This window comes from Coptis chinensis, chromosome 1, assembly GCF_015680905.1.
Source record: "Coptis chinensis isolate HL-2020 chromosome 1, ASM1568090v1, whole genome shotgun sequence".
Classification (NCBI taxonomy): domain Eukaryota; kingdom Viridiplantae; phylum Streptophyta; class Magnoliopsida; order Ranunculales; family Ranunculaceae; genus Coptis; species Coptis chinensis.
The window spans coordinates 44,658,531-44,674,498 of record NC_141456.1 but is presented as its reverse complement, the minus strand read 5'-3'; the positions used below and the strand labels follow the sequence as shown (position 1 = coordinate 44,674,498).

The window sequence follows — 15,968 nt, the reverse complement described above, 5'->3', positions numbered from 1 at the left end:
GTACCTAACGTTCAATAATATTCCAAGAGCTTAAGGCTATAGAAGTGGGACTTATCCTCTGCCAACAACATGACTTCCATAAGATCAAAGTTTGCTCTGACTCCCTTAGAGCAATACAAATACTCAAAGGTTCAGAAGATGCTCCATGGTACTGTTGTAATCTAGTTGCTGGATCAGATATCAAATTTCAAAAATGTGGGATGTCATCTTCTCTCATGTTTATAGAGAAGTTAACAGTAGTGCAGATTACCTAGCTAATCTATCTATGTCTGTTGATGAGAAATATGTTTGTAATGGTCCTCCTTTAGACAATAAACTCTCTGAACTAGTTTCGAATGATCTAAAGGGAACAATTTATGTAAGATCTTAATACAGGTTAAGGGTCTGCCAAACCCTATTAACTCGTTTCAAAAAAAAAAAAAAAAAAAAAAAAAAAAAAACCCCACAAACCTAAGCTATGGAATTAACTATTACAAACAAGCAATAACAATATAAAGTAAAACTTACCACAATGAGACACAAGATATAATGTGGTTCAACTAATGAAGTCTACTTTCACAAGAGCAAATCATTTTGTAAGTGTGGGAATGAAGATTATAATCACTCTTCTCAAGTCGATCTCTTCAAACTTATTAGATCTCTCTTCACTAATTTCTCATTACAAGTTTTATCTCTTTGCAAGGGTTTTCTCACAATTTTGGTTGCTCTCAAAATTGGTTTATCTCAAATACTTTTTTTTTGGGTCAAAACCCTAACTTCTTTTATATAGTTGCTGTAATTTTAATTAGGTGACTAACACTCGAGAAAGAGTGGGTCACTCCTTGAAAGTTCCTGTTTTTCAACACATGAAATTTCAATTTATCTCGGTTCAATAACAAAAATTTGAATTTTGCTCTTCTTCTCACATGGTGAGGGACACCCAACAAGATTTTCATATCATTTATTCTAAATCTACACCTTGTTCCTCATCATGTACACCATTGAGGCACCAAACTTTCAAGCCACTCTTGTAGGAACATAGTTCAAGATTTCGGAATTGTCGGAATTCCAACAAATTAAAAAATTGGAAATCTATCTATTATTTTGCTATATTCTGAGTGCATTCCAAAATTTTATATTTTTCAACTTTTGAACTGGAGTTCCGAATTTCTCAAAAATCGAAATATTTGCCGGAATTCTAGCCGAAATCATGAACTATAAGTAAGGGTGGAATTTGAGTCGAGCGGCTCGGGCTCGGCTCGGGCTCAGCTCGTTTATGGCTCGCTCGAGCTCGCTCGTTTAGTTATATGAACCAAGCTCGAGCTCAGATTAAGGCTCGTCTATAAACGAGTCGAGCCCGAAATCGAAATTGAGTAGCTCATGAGCGGCTCGTCTAAATACACTATAATAGAAATATAGAATAGTAGATTACGGATCAGTGGATGAGTGGATCAACCAATAGTCCAATACCCATACCCATGACCCAAGCTATATAGTTTAGCAACCCATCTTTCATTTTCAGGGTTTCATTCAGACATTCACGCCGCCGCAAGAAAAGAATGGATTAGGTTATCCAGTTATCCCTCTTTCTTGTCAACGTTTCAAACACAACCTCAACGAAAAAGCTTGAACAATAACAACACCAGCAAGGTAACCAACCCCGACCTCACCTTTCAACCCATCTATAATTCCCTCACTAACAAGTGGAAAAAACACCTTCAAACTCTCACCAACATCAACAATCCCCTTGGCCTTATCACTAGTCCAAACACGAACCAAATCCTCTACATTCTCAGCATTATCATTTCCACCAAAATCCTCACACCCACAAATACTAACATAACTAACAACCCCTTCAACCAAACACTCAATCTCCATCACAGCTTTCTTCCCTAACAACTGAAACAGCCCCACTTTTGACAACTCATAAAACAAGGGAGAAATCACAGCAACAGATTTCAAACCATTACAAGAAACAGAACAAGTAAGTAACTGAAAGTCTGAAACACGTCTTTATATCCTTTTCTTTTCATAAAGTATTGTAAAGTTTGGACTTTGGAGCAATGTTTTTCAATTAAATTAATTTTTCAACCATTGTAAAATATTCCTGAGCTTCGAAATTCTTGTTTATGTACTCAACACATCTTCCTCATGTAACACCTTTACTTTCTATTTAATTTATATCTTATGTATCATACCTGTGCTCTATTTCTGTCTTTGTTAGATGGCCAACTTCATAGTTTTTTTCATTTCAAAAGTATTCCATACATTGTTTGCTTTCCATTAAAGTTCGGTTAAAAATTTATTGTCTTTGCTTTCTCAGCCAAATGTCCAATACAAAGGAATAAACCACATTAAGAAACTTTGTCATTTCTCCAATTGTACCACATATACGTTTCTTTTCCATCTATATCCTACCAACTTAGACTTCTCCACAATGGGTCTTTTCAAAAGCGTGCTTTTTATCATAGTGTTTGCTTCTTTCAATGTTGCTAATGCTTGTTCTAATGGGCAATGCAAGGTGAGCTATTTTTGTTATTCATGTTTATCCGACTGGTTCTTATTTTGGTTTCTATTGATCATATTTGAGTTTGTTGATTTCATTTTCTTGGGTTTGTTGATTTTTATTTCTATTATAGCTCCTTGATTAATGCTCGTCAAATGAGGATTGTGAGGGTGGACTATATTGTTCCTCATGTCCACAAGGATTTTCCTCAAAAGTAGGAGTTGAATTTTCTTTTTTCATTTCGATCCCTTGAGTAATTTATAATTACTTTTCTCCTTCCTCTCTTAATTCAACAGTCAACACCATGTCATTGTTCATGTACGGTTGAATTTTAAATGTCATTGTTTCTGGAATAATCTGGAGCAGTATGCTTGTCCATTTTTAACATCATTTTCATTGTTTCCATGGTATGGTATGCTGCATTTATTTATTTTTTGTCGAGTTTCAAGTTTATTAACTTGTTGTTGTGTTACAGGGATCAGCCATATCTAGTATTCTTGGAGAAGCTAGTATTAATTTGACAACCTACATCACTTTAAAATCTCCTGTTCCTGTTTCGTTGCCGTTGAAGAAAAATACTCAAGGCACTATTTTACAAGTGAGTCATTTCATTATTTATTATAACCTTGTTCCAATTTCTTTTTCTACTTTTAGGAACTGCATGTACACTTGTTATAAAGGTGCTTATAGGTACATGTACACTTTTTTACTTTCTTCTTAAAACTGATTGGTTTGAAACTTTTGACTAGATATGTCCGATTTGCAACCCGAACTTGTTTCAAATGCGCCTTTGCAAACGCCAAGCACTTCTACTACTGAACATCAAAGTGGAGCAACACAAAGAAGAAATTTCACACGAACAACAAGAACAATCGAGAATCCAAAGAAGAGGGTCGGGGCCAAGACATCCGTTGTTTGGAAGGAATTTATAGAAGTAATTGTCGAAGAAGAAAAGGGTTGAATGTAAACATTGCAAGTTGAGGCTTTCTTATCTTGATGGGGGCCAACAAGTCATCTTAGAAGGCACATACCTATTTGTATACCTCATATTGCTCGCGATTTCTGGTCAAGGTAAAGGTCCTAAACAATCTCTTTTGTCATTTGATAGTCATGATGGTTTGACTGCATATAAATTTGATCAACAAAAAGCAATAGATATTTTAGGAAAGGCCATCATTGCGCATGAGTATCCTTTTAAGATGGTAGAACATGAATTGTTTGTGCTGTTTTGTAAAGTTCTCAATCCCTGTTTTGATCCAATTAATCGCAAACCTATTAGGGATTACTGTTTGAAAGTCTATGAATGTGAGAAGTCAAAGTTGAGGTCAACATTAGGAAATGTTAGGAAGATTGGTTTAACATCTGATTTGTGGACCTCTAACCAAACTGTTGGTTATATGTACCTCATCGGTCACTTTGTAGACTCAGAGTAGAAGCTCCAAAAGCGTGTCTTGAGCTTTTGTTGCTTGCCACCTCCTCACACTGGAGTTAACATTGCTGATTGCATTTTTCAATGTCTTAGTGTGTGGGGGATCGAGGAAAAAGTGTCTTCCATTACACTTGATAATGCTTCGCAAAACGATGAAGTCAAGCACTAGCCTCTTGACTAGTTTTGGAGAGAACCTTTATTTTGGTGGTAAAATATTCCATGTTAGGTGTTGTGCACATATTCTGAATCTTATGGTGCAAGATGGCTTGAAAGAGATCAAACGTCTTTGTGGAGAATGTTCGTGAAAGTGTGAAGTATGTCACATTGACCCTTCACGACTTCACAAGTTTAATGAGATTGTGAAACAATTGAAGTTGACAACCACCCAATCTTTGGTTCTCGATGTATCCACTAGGTGGAACTCAACATATGACATGTTGAGGTCTCACTTCTCTCTTTAAAGAAGTCTTTCCAAGGTATAAGGTTAGAGACTCTCAATATGAGTGGTTACCATCTGAGGATGAATGGGCAAGAGCTTCGGAGGTATGCAAGTTTTTGAAGATCTTTAATGATGCAACAAAAGCATTTTCTGGTCAATTCTATCCAACTTCTAATCTGTTTTTTCCTGAAATTTGGAAGATAAAACAGATCTTGTTGCAAATGTCTATGGATACTAGAGAATGGATGGCTCGTATGGTAAAAGCCATGAAAGACAAATTTGATAAATATTGGGAAGAATGCAACCTTTTGATGGCAATAGGTGCTGCCCTAGACCCCCGAAACAAATTGAAATATATCGAGTATGCTTTTAGCAAACTTTATCCTACCCAAACTGCTGAAGATAAACTTAAAGTTGTTCGTGATTCAATGATTGAGCTTTTGAGGATTATGTATCCAAAGAAGCGGGGGGGTAATATTAACCAAGAGAGTGGAGGTAGAAGTAGCACTCAAGTGAGATAGCCGAAGTCGAGGTGTGAATTTGAAATGTGGGCCACGGAAACAAATTGTGTTCAATCAAATGCTAAGTCCGAGATAGAAGTGTATTTGGAAGAAGGCATCTATATTGGCTGTGATGGTACTTTTGATGTTCTAAATCGGTGGAAAGCGAACACTTTGAAGTTTCGGATCTTTTCAAAAATGGCTCGGGACATTCTTTCGATCCCTGACTTGGTGGCTTCGAGAGTGCCTTTAGTCTTCTTTGGTAGAGTCATTGATGATCATCGGTTCATTGAGTCTTGGAAACAATAGAAGCATTGGTTTGTACCGGAGATTGGTTCTTGGAACCGAATTTGGGATTGGCAAATCTGTGAATGTAAGTATATATATTTTTTTATATGTAAGTTCAATATTACTAAAACTTTAGTGCATTAAATACACTCATAGTCTTTGCTTGCTTTGCGTGGTCGCCACATAGCTTAATTTGCTCCACGCCTCCACTATTGTAAAGGTGTTTCTTCTAATCCTAATCACCATTTGCATTTTGTTTTGTAAAATAAATGCTTTCTATAGTTATAATGCTTTATTTTACTGGTTATCTAGTAATTATAATGTTTTCTATAGTTAATATTTTGTATATTAATTGTAGCTAAACAAATTATTGAACATGATCTTGATTCCTTTTTGTGCGGTGACATTGATTCTTTTTGTGCGCACAGTGCCCGCCTTGATTCGTTTTTGTGCAGATTGGCCTTGATTCTTTTTTGTGTAGATTAGCCTGGGCTTGATCCCTTTTTGTGCAGAATGGGCTTCATTCTTTTTTGTGCAGACTAAAGCTTCAAATGTGTAATGGTGGGAAAGGTTGTCCAAGTTACCAAGTAGATTGAACTGGGATCAAAGTGGTGCCCACTTTTTGTTCTTTTTTCCCCCCTTAAAATCACAATTCCACAGACCAAATCTTGTACTTATGATCTTTAAGACATCTAAAGATGTTTTTGATTTTTTGGTATGCAATGTAAGTCAGTTCAGTTATGATTTTTTGGTATGGCAGTCAGTTCAGTTATGATTTATGAATGTAAGTCAGTAAGTGGTTGCAAGCTTCAGACAATCACTTATAATTTATGAATGTGGGTTATTTAATTTTGTATTGCATATATTCAGATTTCAAGCCTGACAAGCTCGTATAACAAACGAGCTTGAGAAAACCGAGCTCGTTTGGTTAAACAAGCTTATTGAGCTCGAGCCGAGCTTTCTATATATCATTTGAGCCGAGCTCAAGCCTATTTTAAAGCTCGCCACTATTTCCGAGCCGAGCTTGAGCCTCTCTTTTTATTTCCGAGCCGAACCTGAGCACACTAAAGCTCGGCTCGATTAGCTCGAATTCCACCCTTAACTATGAGTAGGAAGTAAGAACCCCTTGTAACGTGTTACCAACAATATTTTTCTTTTTCCCTAAATTGTTAAGACTTAAGAACAGTAGAACACCCTTAATATTGTCTCACACGTATTAAATGTCAGTGGGCCTTTAAGTAATAGAACTGGTAGTTGTGCCATGGACGACACAATTTTAGGACAGCAAAACTAAATTCGTTCTTCATGCCATTTAACTTTTGTGATTTTGTTGGTTTCTCTGTTTCTTTCCTTGAAAAGATACCCCCAAATAATTTTCTTCCAGCTATATATCAACCAGCCACCCACGTTCAAGGGCCATTTGATTAACTGAAGAAACACAGCCAAGGTAGCCTTCTGAATTTCTGATAGAATATGTACTATTTGCTTAATGGATAGCGTGTTCATCTGAATTCAGATTGGGATACTAATTCTTTGTTTTACTTAATTAACTAGCCTAATTTTTTATGCGAAAGTTTGAATACTGTACTGATTAGAATATTGGGATGTTAGATTTATTTTCTCTAGGATATTTTACACGACCTGGTAGTTAGTGTGATCGGATATGGATTCAACAAGTCGTACGTCCGCATTGATAATGTTTGATATGATTAAAGACAGGCACAAGCAAACAGGTGCAAATGAATTTCTACTTAATTAGGCATGTTGAGTTATAGAAAATGATACCTGAATTGGAATATGCCTCAATTTGATTTGATCTCACAGGCCTATTACAGAATGAGAAAAGAGGCAATGGTCTTCGAATTATTATGTTACTTTAGCACCAATGCACCATGTGAAGGAACAAAATACAAAAAACCCTTGTAGTCTAGTATGCATGGATACAATAAGCGTCAAAGTCATCGATATATATCTATACTACCAGTGAGAAAGCCATCAATAGAATGTTGATTCCCACTAAAACTTGCTGGCTGGTCCCAATGTCCAATGAAAGAAGGATCTTTATTGAGGCCGGAGATTATTTCCCCAAATTACTTTATTGTCACGTAAAGTATTTCACTCTGATGCTCTGATTATTTCAAACAAATGAAAAAGTAGTTCAGTGGTCAGTGCTTGAAATGCATATTATATTTAACGATCATACATTCTTTGTTAAGTTTTATTGCGCAGCGATATGTTGACTACCTAGGAGAAATATAATGCACAAAATCTATATACTTTGTGTATAACAATTATACAGCAAGTATGTAAATGATTCAAGGGTACCCATGATTCAAAACTTTGTGGTTTGGTGATGAACAGAACTTTAGTGTAGATGGAGAGGATATAAATGATTCAAAGGACGGACTCCAGGACGGGACTAATGCCTATAGTGTGATGGGAAGGTGAGGTTGACAGAAACAGTCAGACACAAGCAAACAGGTACAGATTGCAACACTACAAAAGTAACGCACGTCTCACTTGGTGCAGTATACAGTTATACACCACACTAAGAATGTCACATTTTCTTCCCTTTGCGGGCATCTTGATATCTAGCTCTCTTGAATCTTGATGCTATCGTTCTCCATCTACGATTCTACGTAATTCTACGTATCTCACCTCAATTACTTAATGAAAAATATCATAATATCTTCTATTATATGACCTCACTTTAAAGTTTAATCTACCTCCTTTCACCTACCCATGCATGCAAGTGAAAAGAATATTAAAAGAGAAGAAGACAAAGTAGAGCGCTGCCTTGATCATCATCTCTTATTGTTAGATGGGATCTCAAAATTGAACTTTTATTGTGTTTGTAAAGTATTCCTACCTCTCATCATATGCAACTCTCTTTTATCATATTTATGTTTGAAGAGTGAACAAAACATGGTCCTTGAGCAGATGAACCTCAATTCTCTCTCTGCCTGCCAAGTTTTAATTGCAATTGATAATGTCACAGTTCACTATCAAACAATGGACACACCCAACTCACCCCCACCAATTCTATCACAGAGTACTCTGCATGATGAAGAAACAAGGAAAGCCAATTATTAATTCTAATGCTTCATTTGAAGTAGTTTATTAAGGCCTCAGCACAATGTCCTACAACTGTGCATGTGACATTGCATGTGTCCCCCGTACGTGACTTCTATGCCACATATAAAATAGAAGTATTAGTACATTTTAGTGCATATTTTAATTAAGCGCGGCCACTATTAATAGAAATTCACACTTTCAATTCATCATGCCATCAAGTGAAATGAGAAAATGGATTGATAATGTTTATGTTGGTTACTTCGATCAGTAAGTAATAATGTTATGATCAAGATCATGTGTATACTTGTCGTCTTTTGGATTAGGTAAAATTAGCTTCGGCTTTATTTCTCTGTCACACTCTCTATTAAATTATTGAATAGAGAGTAACGTGTTCTCTAACTGGTATAGCTGCTCATGGACAATGCCAACAGCACTAGAGTCTGCTTAGTAATTGCATGTTGGAGTAGTACTCAAGGAGCTTCTCTCAATCCCCAAGCCATGGTTATATCAAACCAACTCACTTCATCCTTCAATCCTTCGTCCATTTGATTCCATGACATTACTCTTGTAGTGTCATGGGAAAACTCTCTAAGATCACTAAGATTTCACTAACGTTTGAACGAGTATTAAAAATTGAGATGATGTAAAACTAAGTTTTTGTATGGAATAACAATGGCGGTTACAAGGATGCTCTCTTTCTCTCTATTTCGCTATAGTTTTACAAGTATTTTTGTAATGAATTTCAATCCCCTTTCTTTCTCCTGATTATCACTTTATATAGTCCTCTAGTTATAGTGGTGCCCAATCCTGTCCTGACGCGTGTCCATTCCCACTCTTCTCCTTCATTTCCCATTTATTCATGTAAAATATAAACTTATTCGCAAGATATCGATATCTCGAACTATTTACAATATTTGGGCTGGAATATCAGGTTGACGATATTTGCCCACGACATCGCTCTCTCTCGAAACTTTCAAATTTCGATCTCGAAAATTTGAATGTTTCGAGAAACAACTGGGTAAAAACAAAAAAGTTCAAACTGAAAACTCAAATTCAAAATTCAAATTATCAAGCGGTTACTGTTGGAACCGAAAAACTGTATCAAAATACCGAATATAAAAACTCGCTTTTACTTTCTCTCTCTTCACTTATTCGCACAAAAGCTTGAAACATTAAAACCTCACCACCATTAACAACACCTGAAAAGCTTCATCTTGAAATTATTCGTTGTCTTCTTCACCAGATTTTCCTGCAAACTTGTCAGGTTAGTTAAAATAAAATTTTAACATGCTTTTTGCTGTCATAAACACTTTTCTTTTTATCTATTTATCTTTAATATCGCATCTGTTCCTCTTCTTAAATTAAGAGAGTTAGGGTTAGGGTTTAAACTTAAACATTTTATTTGTACAACCCCTATACTAACTAGATTTTTGAATTATAATTTTTGATCTGTTTCAGTATGGCTAGAAGAAAAACTTGTGTTAATTTTAGGCGAACAATCTCGAAACGATCCTGGCTTCGACGTCAAGAACGTATGCTTTTGAGACAAACATCCTCACCTTGAAACCCGTCATTGTCACCACGAAAACTCGATACGTGCATAAAAAATAATATACTATATAATTATACTGAGTATAGTGATAGTAGTATCGATAGAGAATATAATTATAATAAAAAATTTATTGGTTATAGTGATACCGACATGTCGAATGAAGTTATCGAGTCTGCAACTAGAATCAGCTCTTCTTCCTCAGCCTCGACATCACAAATGACTGAAACTGATGAACCAGCTTGGCGCCCAACGTACCTTGTTGATGGCTTAGCATGCCATCCTTTTGAGACTGTGACCTCAGAATCAGAACGTGAAATTATTGAGGATAACAGCATATGGAGTGGTGGTTTGAATCCTTATTTTCCCAAAATACCCAACTTACAATAGTTAGAGCTGCATATCAAATACCCGATACTATCACTCTTCAACACTACGCTAGATGTAGGAAAGGTACCAAGTGCCAAAGTGGTGATGCCCAATCAACCATCATCACTGCTGGGCAACTAGCTGCTGGTTTGCGATTCCCTTTGACTAACCTCGATCGAGAAGTACTGAACCATTTGACCATCTCTTTTGGCCAAGGCACGGGCAATTTTTGGAGATTGATGTACATTTGTAACTATTATAATGTGCATCTCGAACCTGATATGCGGAGATCCCAAAAAATCTAGCTCATCGACATTCAAACCCACTGTACCTTTGTCGACCGTACTGAAAAAAACAAGAACGGTTTAAATGAGCCTACCGGTTATTTTTATCCCAAGAAACGAAGTAACCGACAGGATATCATAAGAGTGAATCAAGATAGTGACTTTAGATGGCCACTCTATCCTCTCATTATGTCTGGTCAATGGGAGTCATCTGCTTCTATCGCTCTCCCCTCCTTGGTACACCGTGTTTTTAATCTTAGAGGTACGTTATCTATGATCCCATTTCTTGAAACAAAATTTCGACACTCCATCTCGGACCATTTATCTGATTGGCCTATCCTTGTGCCCTTATTTCAGTACTAAAACCTGCGACTTCGAGAAGTCGTGGAGAGTCTTCTAGAGTAATGGATCTTTTGAGAGGCACTGATGAATAAGTATCTACTAGAACTGGTGCTGATCAATATGGAAATCCAACCTCGTATGTCGATCTACAAGATGTCGACAATTATGTTGCTCCTTTATATACCTTAAAGAGTAATGTGCTCAGAGGTCAAGATCCTTCACCTCCCCAACCTATTATACCTTCCAAAGCTGCTCCATGTTCATTACGGCCTTGTTCTTATGAAAAAGGATTTAAAATTTTTTTTGATTCTTCTGAATTGCTTGATAAAACTCCTTGATGTTATTTTGATTATATGATTAATGATTTTAATATGACTGAAGATCTTTTTCCCAAAATCAAACAAGAAATTCTAGACTTCTATAATTATCCACTTTTCGCAAGATGTGTTTGATCACCACTGCTTATTGTACACAGATATGGCATCTCACATTCCTTGTGATCAAAACAAATCCATGAACAAGTTTCTGAAAACAAAAAAAAACAACAGGTGGTAGTTCCTCCCAGGCTCCGATTCCTTCCAAAGAAAAACATGTCGATACTGCCTTTCACCAAAAGAAAAGAAAATAATCTTGTACCACTGAAGCGCCACCAACCACGATGGTACCTAAGACTGCAAAAACTACCACCACTATTGCAGCTATCTCTATGCCCTCGAAATCTTTAGCTATTCCAGCCACAATTCAACATACTGCTCCATCCACTGTTCCTGGTTCCTCTTCTTCGTCTGAAGTTTTTGTGGCTGATTTTATCCTTCGTAACCATAAAAGAGTTTTGAAATCTGCTTCTCTATTTTCTGATCCCCCGACACCTGGACTCGGAGAAGCTCTTGTTATGAACACAATTCTTCCTCGAGATCGATCAGTGATGGCTGAACTACTGAACGATTTCACATTTTGTGTTCTTCCCTCGAAAAAGTAAGTATATATCTTTGGCTATACTCTTATATCGATTTGCCTATTATTTATAATGTATTCATCTGATGTATTCTTGATTTCAAGCTAAAGTTGCTGCGGTCAGCCAGTTCGAGCACGATATGGCTTCCTTTCGCCTTCTTAGGGACGATATCGAAAAATTGAAAAAAGACAAAGAACAACTTAAAAAATCTCTTGCAGAAGAAAAGAAAAACCATACTCTCACCGCCACCAAACTCCATGCTTCCGATACCTCTTGTCAAACTGCGAAAGCCAACTTGAAGACCTTTATTGACTAGAATATCTTATTGATTGAGAAATTGAGTAGCTCTTATGCCGATATGGAAGCGAAACTCAACGAGGAAAGAACACATTTTGAGAAAGAAAAAGTTGCATTGTTGGCTGAAAAAGCTGAACTGGTGGCCGAAATAAGAAAAGCCAATCTCGAGTTGATTGACGCTGATGACAATATGAAATATTGTGTTTCCACTATGAAGAGCTTCAAACAATATCTTCCTACGACTATTATTACTCAGTATAACCTTGAGTCTGATGATGAGAGCGATATGCCGTCCGAAACTGCTGCCCTCGATGTTGAGAAAGATGTTGTTGTATCTGCTACCCCTGTAGTTGAGGCTATCGAGACTGAGAAAACCAGCAATGAAGATGACGTGGAAAAAAGTAATCCCAGCGAGACTGTGGCTATCCCACCTCTCGATCTTGAGGCATTTCGTCTTGATTCCTCTGCCTTAGAGGGAATTGATATGCTTGCTGGTGTCGACTTAGATCTCGAGGCCAAAGGCAACATTCTCAATCAACCCAAAGACTCCACCTCGAGCTGAAATTTGCTCTAATTTGTAATATTGATACAATGAGTTGTCTATTTTGCCTTATTTTCTTAAACTTCCTTTGACATATGAAATAGATCTATTTTGCTCCTTTTTGGTTTGTTTATATTTACAATATATCTGTTAGTAGCCTTTAACATTTAGAAGCATATCTAAAAAGAAAATTTAAATTTTCAATACCACTCTACTGAAAAATAGTATCAATTGATACTTAGTAATATTTTGACAAGAAAATTCGATTTTCAATACTACTCCAATTAAAAACAGTATCAATTGATACTTAGTAATAATTTGCAAAGAAAATTCGACTTTCGATATCACTCCAATAAAAACAGTATCAATTGATACTTAGTAATATTTTGACAAGAAAATTCGACTTTCGATACCACTCTAATTAAAAGCAGTATCAATTGATACTCAGTAATATTTTGACAAGAAAATTCGATTTTCAATGCCACTCAAATTAAAAGCAGTATCAATTGATACTTACTAATATTTTGCAAAGAAAATTCGACTTTTGATACCACTCCAATTAAAAGCAGTATCAATTGATACTTAGTAATATTTTGCAAAGAAAATGTGATTTTCGATACCACTCCAATTAAAAGTAGTATCAATTGATACTTAGTAATATTTTGACAAGAAAATTCGATTTTCGATACCACTCCAATTAAAAACAGTATCAATTGATACATAGTAATATTTTGACAAGAAAATTCAATTTTCGATACCACTCCAATTAAAAACAGTATCAACTGATACTTAGTAATATTTTGCCAAGAAAATTCGACTTTCGATACCACACCAATTAAAAATAGTATCAATTGATACTTAGTAATATTTTGACAAGAAAATTTGATTTTCGATACCACTCTAATTAAAAGCAGTATCAATTGATACTTAGTAATAATTTGACAAGAAAATTCGACTTTCGATACCACTCCAATTAAAAGCAATATTGATTGACATATCTCTATAGATACCCTTGTATTCGAACCTTAATTTTTTACTTGGCATCGAGATGAGGATCTACAGATCATCAGGATTTTTTCTTTGACCTGGTACCGATACCAGGATTCGAACTCGCCACCTTGCTTGAATACAACTTTGGTAATGAACCTTGTAACATTTACTTAATGTAAACATTCATATCTAACAATAATAAATAAATTCAACCAACTAGTTCAAAACCCAACATGCATTTAAACTTTATTGAATTATCATTTAAACCTAAAACTGTCCCGCGCACAGATAACCAAGAATTATCTTTTCATTAATTTTCCTCATTTTTTTTAGTAATCATCATTAAATTCCATCGTTTTCTTGCTAATTACCATTAAATTTCCTCATTTTCTTGCTAATCACCATTAATTTTCCTCGTTTTCTTACTAATCACGATTAACTTTCCTCATTTTTATAATTTTTTACTACTATAAAACGACCTTCATCTGCCTGATTCTAAACCATCTTTTGTAATCCTCTTACTGAAAATACCCAATCCTAAAAAAAAAATGTCTCTCATCTCAATCTTCCTTACTATTATTACGGTTTTCATGGTTCTCCCAGACTGGCCTCATTGGTCAGACTGTCCTACCACCGAGTATTCAGATGATGAAGAAGAGTAAGAAGAAGAAGAAGAAGAAGAAAAAAAAGGAGAAAAAAAAAAGATGAAAAAGAATATGAAGATAAATGGCTTTGAGACCCGTATTGTTATGAAAAAGGTAATGATAGGTCTTCACTGATGGTGATGACGAGGATGATGGTGATGATGAGGATGAAGATGAAGACGAGGATGACGATGAAGATGAAGATTAATGTTTTTCTTTATGTTATTTAGTTTTACATTCGATGTGTAATAGCCATGTGTTGCTTATGTTGTCCCTTTTTAATAAAGTATTATTGTCCTACTTTTGCTTCAACACCAAGTTTTCAGTACAACTCTATCAAATGGCATTTACAATTATCTAAAAAGAACAAATTTGAAATTCGATATTATTCCCCTAATATATTTGGAACCGAAAAATAAGAAAGAAAATATCCCTTATTGTGACCTGGTATCAATATATATAATTCTATAGATAAGAGGATCTGCGATATTTGTATAGATATTGCTTTTGGAAATAACAATCTCTTTATTGAATGCATAACTTCGAGAAAAAATATATCATGATACTTAGAATATTCTTTATTAATAAAATGCTTTCAAATTGCTTACAGTTTGAGGCTTTGGTAATATTACACCTTCAACCATTTTTAAGTAGTAAGCTCCATTGATTCCCACTTTGTGAATGATGTAAGGCCCATCCCAACTTGCTGCTAGTTTGTCAGCCCCTTTCTCTTTAGTTGCTTGAGTAACCATTTTTAAGACCAAGTCACCTTCTTGAAAATGTCTTTCTCTCACTTTCTTGTTGAAAGCTTTTATGAGCTGCCGATGGTATGTGTTGAGCCTTAATCTTGCTTGAGGACTTCTGTTACCATTACTTTATTATTTTGGCCACTCGTTAAGACTTTGGTTCTGAATGTCGATACCACCATTTCTGATAGGGTGACTGCTTCCATTCCATAAGCTAATGTAAAAGGAGATTCACTCGTGGTAGTTCGAGGTGTCGTTCTATAAGCCCATAGAACCCTGTTTAATTCATCCACCCAGAGACCTTTCTTTTCTTCCAGCTTTTTCTTGATATTATCTATAATGGTTTTATTTGTTGTTTTTGCTTGCCCGTTACCCTGAGCATAATATGGCACAGATGTGAAGTGCTTTACCTTGTATGATTCCAAGAATGCTTTTACTTTTTCTCCCTCGAACTGTGGCCCATTATCTGATATAATGGCATATGGCAACCTATATCGACATATTACTCTTTCGAAAAGAAAATTTATCACATCTTGTTCCTTTATGTGCTGTAAGGCTATGGCCTCTACCTACTTGGTGAAATAGTCTATGACCGCGAGCATGCATCATCTTTTACCTCTTCCAGGTGCTAGAGGACCGACAATGTCCATGCCCCATAGCACAAAAGGCCATGGGTTCGATACACAGTGTAACTCCTCAGCTGGAACATGTATAGCCTTTCCATGTATTTGGCATTGCATGCACTTTTTAGCATAATGAAGACAATCTCTTCGCATATGGGGCCAAAAATATCCTTGCCTCGTGATTTTATTTGTCAATGATCTTCCAGCTGAATGGTTTTCACATTCTCCTTCATGGAGTTCTGCAATGATTAAATATGCATCCTCATGTGATATACACTTCAAATGTGGACCTCTTGGATTCTTTCGATATAGCTCATTATCAATCAATACATATCTTGCACTCTAGACTTGATTCTTCTGGCTTCATTTTTTGTCCTCAGGTACATTACCCTCAAGTAAGTATGATATATAT

The 15,968-nt window shown here is 35.8% G+C and overlaps 1 long non-coding RNA gene across 1 annotated transcript; it reads left to right on the top strand.

The window, feature by feature from the left end:
* The first annotated feature begins 6,407 nt into the window (after window positions 1–6,407).
* Window positions 6,408–8,834, top strand: LOC147524224 (uncharacterized). The gene is made up of 3 exons (XR_015196906.1): window positions 6,408–6,588; window positions 7,503–7,622; window positions 8,625–8,834. It is a non-coding gene; the product is annotated as an uncharacterized LOC147524224 (long non-coding RNA).
* The last annotated feature ends 7,134 nt before the right edge of the window (window positions 8,835–15,968 follow it).